Source organism: Passer montanus, unplaced genomic scaffold (assembly GCF_014805655.1).
Source record: "Passer montanus isolate IOZ18808 unplaced genomic scaffold, ASM1480565v1 scaffold303, whole genome shotgun sequence".
Taxonomy (NCBI): domain Eukaryota; kingdom Metazoa; phylum Chordata; class Aves; order Passeriformes; family Passeridae; genus Passer; species Passer montanus.
This window is the reverse complement of record NW_024367742.1, coordinates 3,023-8,984: the sequence shown is the minus strand read 5'-3', so window position 1 is coordinate 8,984 and position 5,962 is coordinate 3,023.

Below are 5,962 nucleotides of genomic sequence, written 5' to 3'. Positions count from 1 at the left end.
GCTGTGCCGAGCCCGGGGGAGCGGCCGCTCGGCCCCGCAAGCTGCGCCCGGCTCGGGCTGAGGGCGGGGGGCTCTCCGGGGGCCCCCGCAGCTGCAGCCGGGCCGGGGGGGCCCTGCGGGGCCGCTGCGGGCGAGAACCGGGCCGGGAACGGGCGGGGGAGCTTCGCGTGTCCCCAGAAAAGGGGATTTAGGGACGGGGATGCGCCGAGCGGGGTGGAACGGCCTGGGATGGACCGGCCCGGACTGGATTTACCTGGGGGGGCTCGGCCTGCCCCGCTCCGGGGGAGCTGGGGGGACACGCGACAGCAGCGTGTCACCCAGCCGCGTGTGCGGAGGGACACAAACGGGGCTGTGACACCAACGGGGGCTGACAGAAACTGGGGCTGTGACAAAAACTGGGGACTGGGACACAAACGGGGGCTGTGACAAAAACTGGGGGCTGTGACAAAAACTGGGGACTGGGACACAAACCCCAGGCTGTGACACAAACCCCGGGCTGTGAAAAAAAACCCGGGATGGGACACAAACCCCGGGCTGGGACACGAACCATGGGGGCTGTGACACAAATTGGGGGCTGTGACACAAACTGGGGGCTGGGACACAAACCCCGGGATGAGACACAAACCCCGGGCTGGGACACAAACCCCGGGCTGGGACACCCCTGGGACATCCCCCCGCACCCACAGCTCCGTGCCGGGCACCCCCTCGCACCCCCCGGTGGCATCGGAACCCCTGCCCAGCGATGCCCTGGGAGCCCCGGGCTGAGGGCAGCGGCCGCTGCCGCCGGGCCGAGGGTCCAGCTGTGCCCCCGGCCCCCCCCGGCTGGCCGCTGGCCAAGCCCCGCTCGGTGCCAGCCCCCCCGGGCACGCGTGCGCCCGCCAGCCGGGGCAGCGCCCTCCCAGCAGCCCCGGCCGTGCCAGCAGGGCAGGAGCCGTGCCAGGCCCGCGCTGCCAGGGCACAGCTGGCCCCCAGCTGGCGCGGGAGGGGGCACGGAGCACCCGGGGGTGGCGGTGTCCCCATGTCCCCGCAGGACACCGGGGCGGGGGGAACTGCTGAGGAACTGAGGATGGGAGAGCTCACAGTACCCAGCCGGGGGGTCGTGGGGAGGGTCCCCTGTCCCCTCTGGGGGTCCTTGGGCACCCCACAGCCCCCCCAGGGGTGCCACAAGTGGGGGGGCATGGGGCAGGTGGGGTCGGGGGGCAGCTTCTCCCAAAGGGGGAATTCTTGGGAGGGGCGTTGGGGGGTCCAGCCTGTCCCGTGGAGGGGACACTGACCCATGGAGGGGACAGTGACACATGGAGGGAAACCCTGACCCAGGGAGGGGACACTGACCCATGGAGGGGACATCCTGACCCATGGAGGGGACACTGACCCATGGAGGGGACACTCTGACCTATGGAGGGGACAGTGACACATGGAAGGAAACCCTGACCCATGGAGGGGACACTGACCCATGGAGGGGACATCCTGACCCATGGAGGGGACAGTGACACATGGAAGGAAACCCTGACCCATGGAGGGGACACTGACCCATGGAGGGGACACTGATCCATGGGGGGACTCCCTGTCCCATGGAGGGGACTCCCTGTCCCCCTCGCCCCGTTTGGGACCAGCCCCAGCCCCGGGGGTCTTGGCTCGGGGTCGCCCTGGTTTCCCTGGCAGGGTGGGGCTGCCCAGGGCTGGATAATTGCTAAGCCCCCCTAAAGCCCGGCTTTCAGGGCTGTAATTCTGATATTTGTCTGTAATCTGATAACACCGCCGGCCACGAGCTCCTAATGTGCCCGGCTCGGGAAACCGCGCGGATTTTCCCACTAAGCCGGGATATCGGGCTCTGGGGTCTTCACTTAATCGTCTTTTCCCCGTGGGGACGGCGGATTTTGGCAAACGAACTTTTCCTGCTGATTGGAGCTCCTGGGCAGAGGATCCGCCGCGGTGCCGGGAGGAGGGAGGGGGCGGCGCTCTGGGGAAGCAGGGGTTAAACGGGGTCGTGCAAGGCTGCGAGCCCCAGGTGCAAAGCCCCTGTCACTGCCACCCTGGGGGGCTCGCGAGCGGCTCCTTCTCCCCATCAGCACCAGGAGCTGCTCCTGGATGAGGATGGGAGGGTGGGGGGCTCCAGTGTGGGGTGTCCCATTCCTGCGGCATCATCAGTCTGTCTGTCCATCCATGGATTCCATCCATCCATCCATCCATCCATCCATCCATCCATGTGTCTATCTGTCCCATCAGGGCTGTTCTCCCCATCCCGGGAGATCCCCGGCCCTGGGATACACCGGGAATCCCATCCTTGGGATGCACCGGGAATCCCATCCTTGGGATGCACCGGGAATCCCATCCAGCCCCATCCTTGGGATACACCGGGAATCCCACCCAGCCCCATCCTTGGGATACACCGGGAATCCCATCCTTGGGATGCACCGGGAATCCCATCCAGCCCCATCCTTGGGATGCACCGGGAATCCCATCCAGCCCCATCCTTGGGATGCACTGGGAATCCCATCATTGGGATACACCGGGAATCCCATCCAGCCCCATCCCTGGGATGCCCCAGGAATCCCACCCAGCCCCAAACCCCGGCTGGGCCCGGGCGCTGGCGGCTGCCAAGGCAAATTCCCCAAACCCGCGGGCTTTGGGTGTTTTTCCTGCTCTAATGCGAGTTCAGGAAGCTCCGGCTTAATCCGCGCCAGATAAACCAACAGCGCGGAGATTTGGAGTCACTGACGAAGTCTCTGCTCGGGCGAGATTAGAGCTCGGCTTAGCGATGTTGCAGGAGGGTTTGGGGACGCTTTAATCAGAATTTGTACAGCAATAATCCCATCTTTAAACTCGTCCCTGCGCCAATCCCTCCCAAGTTGTAGCGGGGGGAGGTGGAGGGGCCTCGGGGGTGTTTGCAGCCCAAATGAGTCGGGGGGAGTTCACGCGGCACGGAGGGGATTTGGGGGGAGGCTGGGGAGAAATTCCGCCCTGTGAGGGGGGGAGGGCCTGGCACAGGGTGCCCAGAGGAGCTGAGGATCCTTGGAAGGGTCCGAAGGGGCTTGGAGCACGCGGGGACACGGGGAGGTGACCCTGCGGCCCTGCAGGGGTGGCACCGGCCGGGCTTTAAACCCCTCCCAGCCCACCCCTGGATCCGAGCATCCCCGGCTTGCACGATTCCCACGAAATCTCCTCACAAACCCCATAAATCCACCCCAAATCCCTGAAGTGAAACCAGCACCGAGCCCCGGCTCCGCCATTCCCCCCCCCGCCAACCCCTCCACGAGCTCCTCCGCCGTGCCTCAGTTTCCCCCGGGGAATCACCAGGACGGCGGCTTTTGTGGCTGCGCGGCGCTTTCAGGGAGCACAAAGGGCCCCGGCGGCACAGATGGAGCCTTTCAGAGGGGAGCCGGGCTCCTCTCGCCGTCTGCCGCCGGGCGCTGCCTCCCGCCGCAATCCCCCTTAATTGAATCCACACTTTCATAGCTCATTACCCCCCTGATGGATTGCATTAGCGGGGGCTGCTCCGTGTCCCCGCGGGTGCCGGGGGGCCCCGGGGGCTCCCGGCAGCGGGCGGCGGCGCGGGGACAACGGAGGCGACCCCGCCTTGGGTCCCCAGGGTGCGGGCCGGAGTGCCGGCACCCCCTGGGCATCCTCGGCACCCCTTGGGCATCCCCGGCACCCCCTGGGCATCCCCAGCACCTCCTGGGCATCTCCGGCACCCCCTGGGCATCCCCGGCACCCCCTGGGCATCCCCAGCACCTCCTGGGCATCTCCGGCACCCCCTGGGCATCCCCGGTACCCCCTGGGCATCCCCGGTACCCCCTGGGCATCCGCGGCACCCCCTGGGCATCCCCGGTGCCCCCTGGGCATCCCCGGTGCCCCCTGGCATCCCCGGACCCACCGTGGCACGTTCCAGGGAGCCGGCTGTGCCCACACTGTGCCACGGGCAGGGTGGGTGCAGTGCCCACCCCGCGGTCCCCACTGGGGGGACCCCTCAGAGGATGGGCTGTGGGGTGCCAGAGCCCTTGAGGGGCAAATCTGGGGAGTTGGAGCCTCTGGAGGATGAAATTTGGGGAGCTGGGACCCCCGGCGACGAAATTTGGGGAGCTGGGACCCTCGAGGAGAAGGTTTGGGGTGCTGGGACCCCCGAGGACAAGGTTTGGGGTGCTGGGACCCCCGAGGACAAGGTCTGGGGTGCTGGCAGCCCCCAGGGTTTGGTTTTGGGGCTGCTCGATCCTCGGAACGGCCCCTGCCAAGGGAGGGGGGTCAGGCCCTCCCCCCGCCCCTCGGGGGGCTCTCGGCAGCGCGGGGAGGGGGGGCTCTGCCTCCCCCCGCCCCAAAAGGCGGGCGGGACCCCGCAGGAGCCGCCCCCTCCCCGTGCCCGTGTCCATATGGGACCAACGGCCGCCGCTCCCTCATTAACCCCGGCTCCGGGGAGACCCCGGCCCAGCTGCCAGCCACGCCGGGGGGCTCGGGGGGGCTCTGCTCCGCTCCCCCCACCCCTCCATCCCCGGGATAAATCCGGATTGGCCATCCCAAAATCCTGGCAGCGCCCGACCCCTCCCCTGGGCCGCACCCCTGGGCTGGGGGATGATCCGGGGGTCCCTCCCAGATCCGGGGGTCCCTCCCAGCTCCGGGCTGCGGTTTTTGGGGTGGTTTCTCCCCGAATTTGGTGCTCAGGGCTGCAAAGGAGGGTGCTGAGACTTTTGGGGCGTTCCCAAACGCAGGAATCCCCCCGGGGTTTTTTGGGATCGCCCCGGTGGTTTTTTGGGATTGTCCCCGGCAGATTTTGGGATCGTTCCAGCGGTTTTTTGGGATCAGCCCAGTGGTTTTTTGGGATTATCCTGGTGGTTTTTGGGGATCATCACAGTGGTTTTTTGGGATTATCCCGGCGGTTTTTTGGGATCATCCCAGTCGTTTTTTTGGGATCATCCCAGTGTTTTTTTGGGATCAGCCCTGCGGTGCCGCTCCGGGGCTGGATCCAGCTGCAGATCCCGTCCCCTCCCGCGGACGAGGAGCTCCAGGGCCCGAAATGGTTTAGCAAACCTTCATCCCCCTCCTCATCCTCTCGGGCCTCGCCGGAGCAGATGCGGCCCGAGCCCAGCGGGGCGGTCCCGGCCGGGATTAGGGAGGCTCCGCTCCCCAGGGCCCGGATTAAGGGTTAAACCCGCGGCTTGGCCTGGCGGGGGCTCAGCTGGAGCCGGGCCCTCCTCATCCTCACCGGGGTGAATCCCCGGGGATCTCTGGGGGCGGGACCCGGGGACGGACCCCGAAATCCCACCCTAAAACCATCGGGGGTCGCTCCTGAGAGAGGGGGGGAAAACCGGGAAAAAAAGCCAGAAAACACGGGGGAAAAAAAAAAAATATTGGGAGAACGGGGAAAAACCCAAGAAAATATGGAGGGGAAAACCCAATAAAATATTGGGAGCACGGGGAAAAACCCAAGAAAATATGGAGGGGAAAACCCAATAAAATATTGGGAGCACGGGGAAAAACCCAAGATAATATGGAGGGAAAAACCCAAGAAAATATTGGGAGAACGGGGAAAAACCCAAGAAAATATGGAGGGGAAAACCCAATAAAATATTGGGAGCACGGGGAAAAACCCAAGAAAATATGGAGGGGAAAACCCAATAAAATATTGGGAGCACGGGGAAAAACCCAAGAAAATATGGAGGGGAAAACCCAATAAAATATTGGGAGCACGGGGAAAAACCCAAGATAATATGGAGGGAAAAACCCAAGAAAACACGGGGGGGAAAACCCAATAAAATATTGGGAGAATGGGGGAAAAACACAAGAAAGCATGGAGGGGGAAAAAAGCAAGAAAACACGGGGGAAATGGGGAAAAAACCCAAGAAAACAAGAGGGAGAAAACTCAATAAAACATGGGGGAAAACCCCAAGAAAACAGGGGAGAAAACGAGGAAAAAAACCCCAAGGGAAAACGGGGGGAAAAAAACCCCAGAAAACACGGGGGGGAAAACCCA